This window comes from Tasmannia lanceolata, unplaced genomic scaffold (assembly GCF_043159265.1).
Source record: "Tasmannia lanceolata isolate RefF3 unplaced genomic scaffold, GAP_Taslan_0.1 ptg000003l, whole genome shotgun sequence".
In the NCBI taxonomy this organism is placed as follows: domain Eukaryota; kingdom Viridiplantae; phylum Streptophyta; class Magnoliopsida; order Canellales; family Winteraceae; genus Tasmannia; species Tasmannia lanceolata.
In genome coordinates this window covers 49,388,506-49,402,415 of record NW_027518680.1, presented here as the reverse complement: position 1 = coordinate 49,402,415, position 13,910 = coordinate 49,388,506, and the positions used below count along the sequence as shown (strand labels likewise).

Genomic DNA, 13,910 nt, shown 5'->3' with positions numbered 1-13,910 from the left:
TTTTTTAGAATATCGTAATTTCTGCCGAAATTTCATTTTTTTAGAATATCGTATTATTCCGAAATTACCAGAATTTCGGAAATAATAAAATAATACTTTTTTTTACTGTATTTATGCCGAAATTTCGGTTTCGACCAAGGTTGAAACCGAAACCGAAATTTAAATCCATGGCTAGAAGTACGACTAATGAGCTAGAGATCTATGCTATGTTTCAAGCTTTGCAGCACTAGGAACATGGATCTGATCTGGAGAGAGTTTGTTCTTTATAGTTATACTCACCATCAAGCTTTCAAATTTATTCATGGTGAAACTAATGTAAATCAAAAGTGTGCGAGATGAACTTCTTGTCAGAATTTACCTTGTGTTGAAGCATAAGTCAGGCCAAGAAAATAAAGTGGCTGATTTGTTAGAGTAGGACGATGACTCTGTTAGGCACCATGGTTAATGAGGTTATGGGCTTTGAGTGTCCAGAGGAATTTGCTGAAATTGACACGAAACTACATACATGTTTTCATTTCCATCCCCACCAATACAAAATCCTTCGTTTGACATGTATTTATTTCAGTAACATTTCGTTCATGTCTACTGAAACATTTCCACTTCAGTATGTAGATTACAGAATTTCGGTCAATGTGTCGAAATCTTCACTAGAGTGCACAAAGAAGCTTGGTTTTCACATTTTCGCTTGGTAAATGCTTATTTTATATTTATTGTCTTATTTCTTCAATTATGGTGCAAATATCTCAACTAGTTATTGCACTCTTAATTACCTGATCCGCTGATTGACAGAGTTAGATTTTTCATTTTAAAAATTAATTATTTTATGTTTTTAATTAGAAAATCCTTTAAACATAGAGTAAAGCAATATTTCTTACAAAAGCTTATCCGAGTTCTATTTTAGAAATTTTCTTTATTTTATTTTTTGTTAGAAAATGTTTTAAATTTTCATCATTGTATTGTTTTCTTTATTAATTTTTGAAATGAACGATTAAGTGGCTTTTTTTTCTTTCATATTGATTATTTGAACCATATGTATGGGTGGTTGTCTTGCTTATGTGATGATTTCTAAGTTTGTGTGCTTATTCTAGAATTTTCTAAAGTTTTATCTTAAACTTCTATGATTTACATGCATTCACATAAAGTTGTGATTTTACAAAAAATTTCACCGAAATCTACGACAGGTAACGACATGTTTTCATTTTCTTGGCAATCGACATGTATACCGAAACGAACTTTTAAAACCTTGTCTAAAGGAGCTATATGCGGAAGACGAAGATTTCAAAGACACTTGGGCTAAGTGTCCGTTGGGGCAATCTCAAGGTTTTCAATGAGACAAGAAACAATCCAACCATTACTTAAGATTGTGACACGAAGTTCCTTAGTTACTTCTAGAGGACGTTGTAGATGAGATTTGATGGATCCTTAAAGTACGTCAATGCATATCATTCGCAGACAGTAGTTGGTAAAATGCTTGTAACTCTTATAATATGCATCGCTAGTGTTAAACACAAGTAGTTGGATTCATTGCTTCAGGCCAATTTTTCTTTCAACAATACAGTGAACTGGTCTATGGGAAAGTCTCTATTTGAGATCGTGTATGGACTCATGCTGTGGCATGTACTAGATTTTGTGGATTTACCAAAGCTTCTGAGTATGAGCGTTGCAGCATAGAACATGGCTGATAGGATCCAAGCTATATGTGCCAATGATATGAAACTGCTTGAGGAATCTAATGTCAAATACATGACACAGACAAGCGAAGAGACTCAAGGTGTTCTAGGAGGTCGACCTGGTGATGGTTACCCATGTAAAGAACGATTCCCAGTTGGTACTTATGACAAATTGAAGAAACAGAAGTACGGACCTTAAAATCAATGACAACACTTATGTCATCGAACGTCCTACAGATATGGCTATTTCACTGACGTTCAATGTTGCTGACCTGTTCGACTAGCCCACCAATTTTGAGAAATTAACTCTGAGGTCGGGTTTTCTTCAAGTGGGGAAGACAGACGTAGAACAAGCTGCCAATGAATTTTTCAGTAGCCAGAATTAAAAGAAAGCCATTCAGAGGGTCAAAACTTCAAACGACCATAATTTTTTATATGAGTGTTAGATTGAGGCTTATAAATATGCCCACTCGAATTGTCACGAAGAGCTGTACAAGGGGACAAACTGATTGCTCCCGAATCATCACGAAAAAGGTTGGAAAGATAGTAAAATTTCAGGTTTTCGAATTGATTTTACAATTTTTAATTAGTTTATATCTTAGCCAATTTTGAGGCTTTTCAGTTTGTACTTTTTAGTAAGTCTTGTTTAAGGATTAGGAGTCAAATGAGGAGTTTTGATTAATTTAGGATTTCTCTCAATTTTTTTGTAGAATTTCCTTGTTAGATGATTACATGGTTTAAAGAGATCAAGGATCGAAGAGAAGAAGAAAGTGAGACAGTGAAGAGAGAGTTAGAGAGAAGCGTGCGTGAGAGAGTTGGGGTTCTCTCCACACGAAAATTATTTCATATATGTGTTGTGTACATTGACCAAAATACCCTTAAGTGCTTGTTTTAACATGTTTAACACTCCCCCTCAAGCCGGAGTGTATATATCATACAGTTTGAGCTTCTTACAAGCATCTTTTAACTTAGCAGGCCCTAAGGATTTAGCAAATACATCTGCAAGTTGATCTGCTGATCGAGTGAACATGGTACTTATTTCGCCTCTCTGAATCCTCTAGCGGATGAAATGGTGGTAAACTTCAATGTGCTTGGTCCTTTCATGAAAAACGGGATTAGTGGCAATATGAATTGCAGACTTGTTATCACAATTCAATCGATTTGGCCTGAAGATGAGAGACCAATCTCTGATAGGAAGGAACATAACCAAATCAGTTCTCCACTAGTATAAGACATATTCCTGTACTCTGCTTATGCACAGCAAATACATATGCAAGTTGATCTGTTGATCGTGTGAACAAGGTACTTATTTTGCCTCTGAATCCTTTGGTGGATGAAATGGTAGTCAACTTCAATGTGCTTGGTCCTTTCATGAAAGACGGGATTAGTGGCAATATGAATTGCAGACTTGTTATCACAATACAATCGATCTGGGCTTGAAGATGAGAGATCAATCTCTGATAGAAAGGAACGTAACCAGATCATTTCTCTACTAGTATAAGACATAGCCCTGTACTCTGCTTCTGCACTTGTTTTGAATACAATGTCTTGCTTCTTACTCCTCCATGATACCATATTACCTCCAGCAAAGTGCAATAACCAGTCGTGGATCTCCTGTCAGCTAGAGATCTTGCCCAATCGGTATCAGTGAATCCCTCTACCCTTTCATGACCATTATTCTTGAAACACAATCCTCTTCCTGGGGTACCCTTCAAGTACCTGATTATGTGTATTACTGCTACACAATGGGAAGTCCGAGGAGAATTCATAAATTGACTAACTACCCCTACAACAAAAGAAATATCAGGACGAGTAACTGTCAAATAAACCAATTTTCCAACTAACCTCCTGTATCGTCCTGGATCATCTAACAAGTCCCCTTCTTCTGGAATGAGTTTAACATTTGGATCCGTAGGTGTGGATGCTGGCTTTACGCCCATAGAACATGTCTCCTCTAAAATATCCAAGGTGTACTTTCTTTGTGATAAAGACAGTCCACTTAGAATGAGCCACTTCAATGCCAAGGAAATATCCGAGGAATCCTAGATCTTTAGTGGAAAACTCTTCTTGAAGAAAAGGTTTCAATCTTCGTACGCCAAGTTTGTCATCTCCTGTGATTACAATACAAAACTCAACTCAACAAAGCCTTTCTCCCAAACTAGTTGGGGTCGGCTAAATGAATCCTTTAGAAAAATTTCATGAAGAAGGTGAAAGGAATCTACCCGGCTCTAATCCTGGCTCTAGTTGGGTTCTTCTACGTGTATCATTTTCTTCCATTCTATCCTATCCAAGGCCATGTTCTCTATTATGTTCCTAGCTATCAAGTCTTTCCTCACTGCTTCTACGCAAGTTGTTTTCGGTCTACCCCTTCCTCTTTTTACTCCATCAATTTGGCACGAGTCGCCTTTTCTCACCGAAGCATCCAAAGGTCTACGTTGGATATGTCCGAACTATCTTAAGCGGTGCTCTCTCTCTTCTTGTCCTCAACTGGTGCCACCCCCACCTTTTTACGAATGTCTTCATTTTTAATTCTATCTAACCTTGTGTGGCGGCACATCCATTTAAGCATTTGCATCTCCGCTTCACTCATCTTATGCACATGCTGCTTCTTGGTGGCCCAATATTCTGAGCTGTACAGCATGGCTGGCCTCACAACTGTCTTATAAAACTTTCCCTTCAACTTGGTAGGGATTTCACGGTCACACAGAACTCCTGAGGCAAGCTTCCACTTCAACCAACCTGCTCTTATTCTATGGTTAACATCCACTTCAATCTCTCCTTCCTTATGTAGAATTGAACCAAGATAGTGAAAGATATCCCTCTTAGGTACCTCCTGTCCAGTCATATTTACCACATCCTCGTCCTGCCTCCTTACATTACTAAAGTTGCACTCCATATACTCTGTCTTAGTCCTACTCAGTCTAAAACCTTTGGATTCCAAAGTAGTTCTCCATAACTCTAACTTTAGTATTTACTCCGGCTTTGGTTTCGTTTATTAATAGTATGTCATCTGCAAATAACATACACCACGATACCTCATCCTGGATACCCTCTGTAAGCTCATCCATAACTAGCATAAAAAGATAAGGGCGTAGAGCTGATCCTTGGTGCAGTTCTATTGTAACTAGAAACTCACTAGATGTGCCATTCGTGGTTCTGACACTAGTTACTGCTCTATCATACGTATCCTTAATCACATCAACATATTTAGTAGGCACTTTTTTCTTTTCAAGGACCCACCACATAACACTCCTGGGAACCCTATCATACGCTTTCTCCAAATCAATGAAAACCATATGAAGGTCATTTTTATCTTCTCTAAATCTCTCCATTAACCGCCTAATCAAGAAGATAGCTTCCATAGTCGATCGTCCGGGCATGAAGCCAAACTAATTCTCTGATATTGTAATCTCCTGTGATTACAATATCATCCACATATACTATCAAGAAGATGTAGCCAGTAGTGGACGGATAGCTGAGGATGGAGTGATCAACAACACACTGTTTCATACCAAATCTAATAACTGCTTCACTGAACCTCCCAAACCATGCTCTCAAGAATTGCTTGAGACCATAGATTGCTTTATGAAATCGACAGACTAATGAACACATCTCCCCCTGAGCAACATACCCAGGAGGTTGCTCCATATACACTTCCTCACTGAGATCACCATGAAGAAATGCATTTTTAACATTTAGTTGATATAGCGGCCATCCACGGTTAACGGCAATAGAAATCAAAACTCGAACAAACGGTATCTTGGCCACAGGTGAGAATGTTTCCTGATAATCAACCCCAAATGTCTGAGTAGTGTAACCTTTAGCCACAAGTCGAGCTTTGGGCCGTTCAATGGTTCCATCAGGGAGGTACTTAATTGCAAAGACCCATCGACACCCAACAGTCTTTGCACCAGAAGGCAGAGAAACCAGTTGCCCGGTCGCCACGTATTATTTGAATGCAAAGCAGCCATTTCGGCATCCATAGCCGTCCACCAACCAGGATGAGCAAGAGCATCTGAAACAAACTTAGGCAAAGAAACAGAAGATGCACTAGAAACAAATGAACGAAAGAAAGGTGATAGATAGGGGTGTTCGTTCGGTTATAACCGAATCGAATAGACTGAAATTTGATAACCGAAATAATTTCGGTTATCAAATTTCGATAACCGAAGCCGAACTGATTAAATATTCGATTATTCGGTTATAACCGAATAGTGGGAGAAAAAGAGGGAAAAAAACAAAATCTTGATTTGGATCGGAGGGCTAGGATCATCGTATCGAAATGAGTTTTTGAGCACAACCTAATTAAGTTGTGATAAATCAAATGGATGGTTTTGAACTTTTGATCATCCTACGGAGTGACCATATAGCAATTTTTTTTGGAAAAATAATGATTTTATCCATAATTTCGGTTATTCGGTTAACCGAATTTTTTTCTTGAGACAACCGAAACCAAACCCGAATAATCGAATTTCCAAAAAAAAAAGAAAATCCGAAACCGAACCGAAAAGAAAAAAAACTGAATCGAACCGACCAAACCAATTCGGTTCGGTTATAACCGAATAATGAACACCCCTAGTGATAGATGTTCATATGAAACAAACTGGGAAATGGGATGTGCCGAGAGGCAATAGGCAAATCAGATAAAAGACTCAACAGGTTTAGTAATAAAATGAGATTTCCTAAGACTATTAGCAGGAGGATGGCCCAAACGACAGTGCCACTGATAAGCATTAATAGAGGTGTGAAGCACAACACCAGCAGGAGTAGAATTGAGATAGTACAAGCCACCCATCTCATGACCTAAACTAATCCTCGCCCCAATTTTCAGATCCTGAAAAACACAATAAGAAGGAAGGAAAGAAACCGAACAGTTCAGAGTTTTCGTTGTTGCCCTCACTTATTTGTTTACACACTTTGCAGCTTAAGGGCAAAGTGGTCCTTTCACATTTAATTAAGTCACTTAAGTGACATAAAGTTATTGGTAGCACAAGAGGGCCCACCACAAGCTACAACTCATATAAAGGGAGAAAGGGAGAAAGGGAGAGAGAAACCCTAGTTTTTTAGAACCGATTGTGAAGTCAAAACAAGAGGAGCCGTGCGCCTCCCTTCTACATGCCATGGGCATCTCCCACTCTTCCTCCATGAGGTAGGTCTCCCTCTCCCTCTCCCTCTCTCTCTCTCTCTCTCTCTCTCTCTGTCTCTCTCTCAGCCCTCTCTCTCAGTTCTCTCTCTCTCTCTCAGCCCTTTCTCTCAGTTCTCTCTCTCTTTCTCTCAACCCTCTATCCCCCTCGCTGCCTTCTCTCTATCTCTCGCTCCATCTCTCTTTGTCTATCTTTTTCTTTCACATTGAGACCACTGATTTGGAAGAGTTGCTGCTGCCCGGCATTTATTGTCACGCTCATGCATCGTTCCCTCACTCTCTTGGGCCCTCTATTGCGAAGATAACATGGTGAAAGGACTGCTACACCAATTGGTGAGATCTCTCTTTACTTCCGCCCTTACCTTAACCTTTAAACCCTTTAAATCCTTGGAGGAACCTTCTTACTCAATTATCCTACCCTAGTTTAGAGATTTTATCACCCTTTTAGTATTTTTCGGGCCTTAGATTTCTATTTTATGTCATGGACAGCAATAAAACAGTGAATAAATGCAATTATTTGAGCCTCATAATTCCTTCTTTTTGAGTTGTTTAGGTTGTTATTTGCATTGTTGCTTGGATTAGAATAATTTCCATTAGTGGGTTCTCTTTAGAAGTTAATTTAAATGAATCTTTATGCTGAGATTAATTATTCACTGTTTGTTAATTTGTTATGGATTGTATATGTCTATGTGACTGTGAGAGTTTGTTCCCATTGAGCTCCTAAGTTCCTTGGAATTATCCGTGAGCCTCCGGGTTTGCATCAAAGTGGTAACCTACTGCAGTAGGTAGCAAGTTACAATAGGTAACAAGTTATTTGTGCCTCCGAGTTTGCAATAGCCTTTTATGTTATTTGGTAACCTACAGCAGTAGGTAACAAGTTTTTTAAAAAAAAAACAGGAGAAAAGTTGTTGTCAGTGACTTGTGCAGTAAGTAATTTGTGGAGTAAGTTTCTATCTAGTTTTGCATAGGTTGAGAGCCACCCAACAATACGATAGTATTGAGACTAAAGGTGATTAAAAGAGACTATTCTAATGGGAATTTTGCACCGATGTCTTCTGCAAATTTATATGCCAAGTCTTCTGCATTGAATCTGAATTATTCAACACTAGCCCGAGGTTAGAAATTGGGCTGATCTGGGCCATACATTTGGATCTAGGGGTCCTGATGGTCTGATCTATTTGGATTGAACCATACACATCAAATTGTACGTGGCAATCAGATCACTACTACCAGAACACACCACGGAAGAGAAAAAGTCTCCAATTCAGATCGTTTGAGCCACCCTTAGATCGAGGATCGATCTCGGCCGTTCGTTCAAATCAAGAGAGAATCTTTATCGTTACTCTCTCTTCACCGGTCTTTTTCGGGTAAGAATTTGTCCGTGACGAGTTGTTCGGAACGACGTGACATCCATTCTCCGCAGTCCACGGTTTCAGCCAATCTTCATAATCTGTCGATTTTGGCCCGACCGCTGATCTAGACTATTCGGGAGTCCGATCCGAGATCCATGAAAGGCATTTTGTTTCTTTCTACATCACGGATAGATCTGACGGCTGATTTACACATATTCAATTTGGGGGGCCATGCAACATTGATTCGCCCCACAATGACTGCACCACAGGTTCCATATTTCTATGGTTCTGATGCCTACTACTATCCCTATAGAGATTACGATGTTGCGTGTCTAAAATGGATCAAGGCTCTTAATGTATACCTTAGGTACTATGGTTATGATCATCAAATGACCATTTATCGAGTTAGGGATATAGTTTTCAGAGATGCCAAGGTGAAATGGAGACACATCTTGCGAGAGCACAGTGATTTAGGCATGCCTTGTTTTAGTTGATGGCAAGATGTTCGTGATGAGTTCCCGAAGGTCTATGCTCGAAAGGCTTATTATCGATATCATTAGAGGCAAAGACAAGTCCAACCCCGAGACAAGCCCAACCTCGAGGGGCCTGGGAACAACCCACTAAAGCGACTTTGGATCAGCACTTAGACATGATAACCAATATGAAGGTAACCTTGAAGGGCATTAACAAGCATCTTGGGCTTAAGGCTCCCAGGGAGGCCACGACTACCAGGAATTCATGCTCAGCCTACCCGTCTCTGTCTTCTCTTTTTGATGAGGCTACATCTCGCGAAGGGGAGGAAGATGGCACGACCGATGTTATCGACTCCCACGACATTTCAGACACAGTTGATGCTAGCGATGGGTCGGATGTTCTTGGTGATGAGGCTGGCACTGATGATCCAGCTGCTGAGCGAACGGAGTCTGAGCCTTTTGCAGAGATTGCAGACACTGAGGTCATGATGAGCATTGTTACTGAGGATGCCGATTCTATAGTAGATGAGCACAGTGACAGTATTGACTCTACAGTTAATGCTCCGATCGAGATGATTGTGGAGTATGAAACCGAGGATTTCAGTGCATATGACGATCATCATGAGGATTGTCAGCCTAACATCATAGAGCCACATGAGATACCAGCAGATGATGACCTTATGGACGATCATCATGAGGATGCAGGTGATGGCTTGACACATATAGATACAGGTGAGGTGCATGGGGATACCGATGTTGCTGATGGTCACACTGTTACAGAGGAGGTTTTGGCAGACGTTGTTCATGTGGATATGGTGATGCCTGTGGATTTTACATTTGACAGGGTCGATATCTTTTATGCAGTTACTCCGAGTCACCATTTATAGTCTATGATTGGCCTCAGCCAGATGGCCACTTTTCCAGTTTGTTGCACTTGGATGGACCGCTTTTGATGGCCTATATCAGATGTGACTTCAACGGCCTTCTACTCATGTTGCGAGAGTGGGTCATTTATATATTTGATCCAGGTGGACTAGAACTCGAGGCGAGTTCTTTTCAACAAGGGGAGAATGATGCGTATTGTAGGCCCAATAAGTGGCATCTTTGCCCATTAGAACTTTTAGGATTTTATTTTCCATGTCATTTAGCTTCTATGATTTTTCTTTCCATGTTTTAGTTTTTAGGAATTTTATTTTTCATGTTATTTTATTTCCAGGTTATTTTAATTGCCTATATATAGGCCTCATGTATTAGAGTTTTTAGATTTTGATGATGAATGAATGAATTGAGAACTGAGATTCTCCCATATCCCTCTTCTTCTTCCCTCTCTTCTTTTCTTATTCTTCTTCTCCTATTTTCCCCTCTAATTGCTTGTCTTCCCTCTTCTTTTTTCTAATCTCCTACACTTCCCTTCTTTTACTCTTATTCTCTTCCCCTTCTTCTCTTTTCAACTCTATCTTCTATTCCCCCCTCCCCCTGGATCACATCAATACTGCTCAAGAAAACGAACCTTTCCCCGCCCAGAAGATATATACGAACATCCCTCTTCCATGCCAGATAATTATTTCCATTAAGTTTGATAGATGTCATCTGGATAGGAGCCTCTATGGGGGCCTCCGCATGAGAATAGTGAGTAGAGTGAACCGTAGATGAAGCAGGGACCTCATCAACTTTCATGGATCCGAGTTGCTGTGAAGATAAATCAACTGGATCCATAGCACCAACAAAGAAAAAGCAATCTCCAATACACACAAAAACACCACACAAAAACACCACGACGAACCCAAAGAGCAATCAACTAACAACTAGAATGTTATAACACATCCAATAACCACAAATAACATACCGGGTCAATCACCAACCCAAGAGAAATAACACCACTACCACAAAGGTCACAGAAACATAATCAACACCACAATTAGTGAACAACCCACAATCACCACTAATAATCAACCTGTCCATCAACAATCACCCACTATCAAGTAGCCAACAACCACCACTCACAATAGTCCACAATCACCCCAAGCTGCTCCAGCAACAACCATTACCAACAACAACAACCAATAAATCACCAACAACCACAAAACCACTCCAGATACGATTCAATCCACATCAATAATCCCAACCGACACTTAGAATCACCAATAAAAAATCACCAACAACTAAAAATCACCACAACGAATATCCGACAACATTAGCAATAAGAACCAAACACTTGGAACCACGAACAAAAAGAAGTAAGCAAGAAGAGTAGAATCTAGATCATGAATAGATGCAAGTAGGTTGCTGATTTGAAAACAAAATAAGGTTAGGATATGATGGAATCACTAACCTAGGTGATACTCTTCACAAAAGATCACATATAGAAACTAGGACTAGGGTTGAGAAAAAGGGTTAGGGTTTAGGATTAGAATAGGACAAAATGGGTCCCAAGGGGGGGGGGGGGGGGCGAAAATTTTTCCTGGGGTAAGGATAGGGTTCGACTAGGGTTAAATATGGGTGGAGAGAAGAGGCTAGGAAATAAAAACCCATAAAAATGGCTTAGATTTGTGCGGTTAGGGTTAGGCAAGGGATTAGGGAAGGATTTTGAGGTGTTTTGATGGAGGTCACTTCTAATGGTGGTGGTTATGGGACGGAAAGGATTTGGGTTTGGGAATTGAGTTTGGGGGATGGGTTTGGGGATTAGGATTGAAATAAAGAAAAGAGAACAAAAAGAAGATGAAGAAGACAGAGAAAAGATTCGTAGTACCTTTTTAATGAGGGATGAACACTTCAACTTTTTGCTCTAATGCCATGTTAGATGATTACATGGTTTAAAGAGATTAAGGGTCGAAGAGAAGAAGAAATAGAGACAGTGAAGAGAGAGTTAGAGAGAAGCGTGCGTGAGTGTTGGGGTTCTCTCCACACGAAAATTAATTTATATATGTGTGTTGTGTACATTGACTAAAATACCCTTAATTGCTTGTTTTAACATGTTTAACATTCTTATTTCGAGCCATTAGGGTTTTGGGAGTCATTTATAAGTGTTGCATTTTAACCAAAACGTGTTTAATTTTCTCTCCGAATGCAATTCATTTTATTGATTTCGCCTTTGTGGATTCAAGGTTTTATTCCAAGTTGAAGACATGCTTTTCACTTCATTGTTCTTATGATTGCCCCACTCTAATATATATGAGGAGGTTTAGCAGCTGCCAGCAGTAAGAGGCATTGGAGAATTTTCAGGGAGGATTGGAGGCAGTCATGGAGGATTTTCAGGGACGGAGAGTGTCGTTATTTTTTATTACTTAGGAGAACATGTAGGGTGACTACGGTCCGTGTAGATATCAAAATGGAAACTTTATAATCTTGTTTTTATTGACACCCTCTCTTTTGCTCAAACTAATAATAAAAAAATTGAAGAAGGGTGTCACTAAGACGATTGTTTTCTTTTAAAAAAAATGTCACTCAAACAATTCATGCATACTTGATCTAGTTGTGTCATGTTGTGTCGAGGAGTGTCCAAATGTCCCCAATTGTTGGCACCGAAAAAAAGACAAATACTATAAGTATTTATGTAACCCTTTAAAGCATTTTTCTAAAGTTGTACTTGATTTTTCTTGAGTAATTACCTGAAATTTCATGTCATGTGTTTTAAGTGGAAAATTAAATCAAATGGGAATTGAAGAACCGAGATGGTTGTTTTTTAGACGGAAAAATGAGAATATATTAAAAGACGAACCGAGATGGTTCAAGCAAATTACAGAGAGAGAAAAAACGAAAATACAAAATCAAGGTGGGAGATAATCAAATTAGACCTAAAAACACCACCCCTTGCTAGGGAGTCTGCATCTGAATTAGCAGATCTCCTCACATGCTTAAACATTATAGAAGAGTCAAGAACTATATCATCAATTTCCTCAAAGAAAGATATAATCTGTTGCATTATGAGGTATATGCTGCAATGCCTAATGGCTTACATAAAGTGCGAAAAATGTGTGGCTTACGGCTCATTGAATGTTTAAGCTTCATGATCAACTACACTGGATATAATCTTTTGCATTATGAGGTTTATGCTGCAATGGCTAATAGCTTACATAAAGTGCGAAAAGTGTGTGGCTTACGCCTCATTGAATGTTTAAGCTTCATGATTTCCTATTTTAGAAATGCGGCAGGGACACAATGTGTTGTTCGAACTTAACTTTTTTTGCTTTTGTTCAGTATTATGATTTACGATTTATGAATGTCTAGCTTTGTAAATTTCATCGAGGTAGTAAAGAATTCATCTAGAGGTAGTGGAAACTAAAACATCAAAGTGGTTTATTTTGTTTTAATCACCCAATTGAATTGCTTTCGCTAATATAATGAAGATTTACACTGTTAGAGCTGCACCTGTTAGACACAACTATTCATCACCTTGTCAATTTCTCTTATCTAATGCCAGAAGTTTTAGATTTCTAATATTCTCCATTTAGAATAAGAGAACTGTGAGCTATATTAGTAGTGTTACGTAGACACATGATACGGGTGCCAAGTGTTGAAGTGTGCCAAGTGTTGAAGTGTCCTCAAGTGTCTGACATGGCTAACTTCAAATTCAAGACACACGGACACTCCATATAGACTAATAAACTCTTTTTTTTTAATTTTTATAGATTCTAATAAAGAATATAAAAGAGTTTATTATCTTTAACAGAAAATAATAAAGAAAAACCAAATGTTTGAATGTAACTACACTGGATATAATCTTTTGCATTATGAGGTTTATACTGCAATGCCTAATGGCTTACATAAAGTGCGAAAAATGTGTGGCTTACGCCTCATTGAATGTTTAAGCTTCATATTTCCTATTTTAGAAATGTAGCAGGGACACAATGTGTTGTTTGAACTTAACTTTTTCTGCTTTTGTTCAGTATTATGATTTATGATTTATGTCTAGCTCTGTAGATTTCATCAAGGTAGTAAAGAATTCAGCTAGAGGTAGTGGCAACTAAAACATCAAAGTGGTTTATTTTGTTTTAATCACCCAATTGAATTGCTTTCGCTAATATAATGAAGATTTACCAAGGTTGCCAGAGCAAGAATCAAAAGCGGGAATCGAAAGCGGGAATCGAAGGCCCCAAGAATCGTCGGAAGCGGGAATCATGAAGTCGCTGGAGAGTCACCAGAGAGTCAAAGGAGATTCGCCGGGGAGTCGCCTGGGAATCGCCGGGAATCGTTGGGGAGTTGGGAATCGCCAAGGAATCTTCTGGGAATCGCCAGAAAATCATGTTTCACATAATAATCAACCGCGGTTCCC

At 39.1% G+C, this 13,910-nt stretch overlaps 1 protein-coding gene across 2 annotated transcripts in view; it reads left to right on the top strand.

Annotated features, from left to right (window-relative positions):
* UPL5 (ubiquitin protein ligase 5) overlaps window positions 1–13,910 on the top strand; it is a 36,427-nt gene that overhangs the window by 18,320 nt on the left and 4,197 nt on the right. The window lies entirely within an intron of this gene.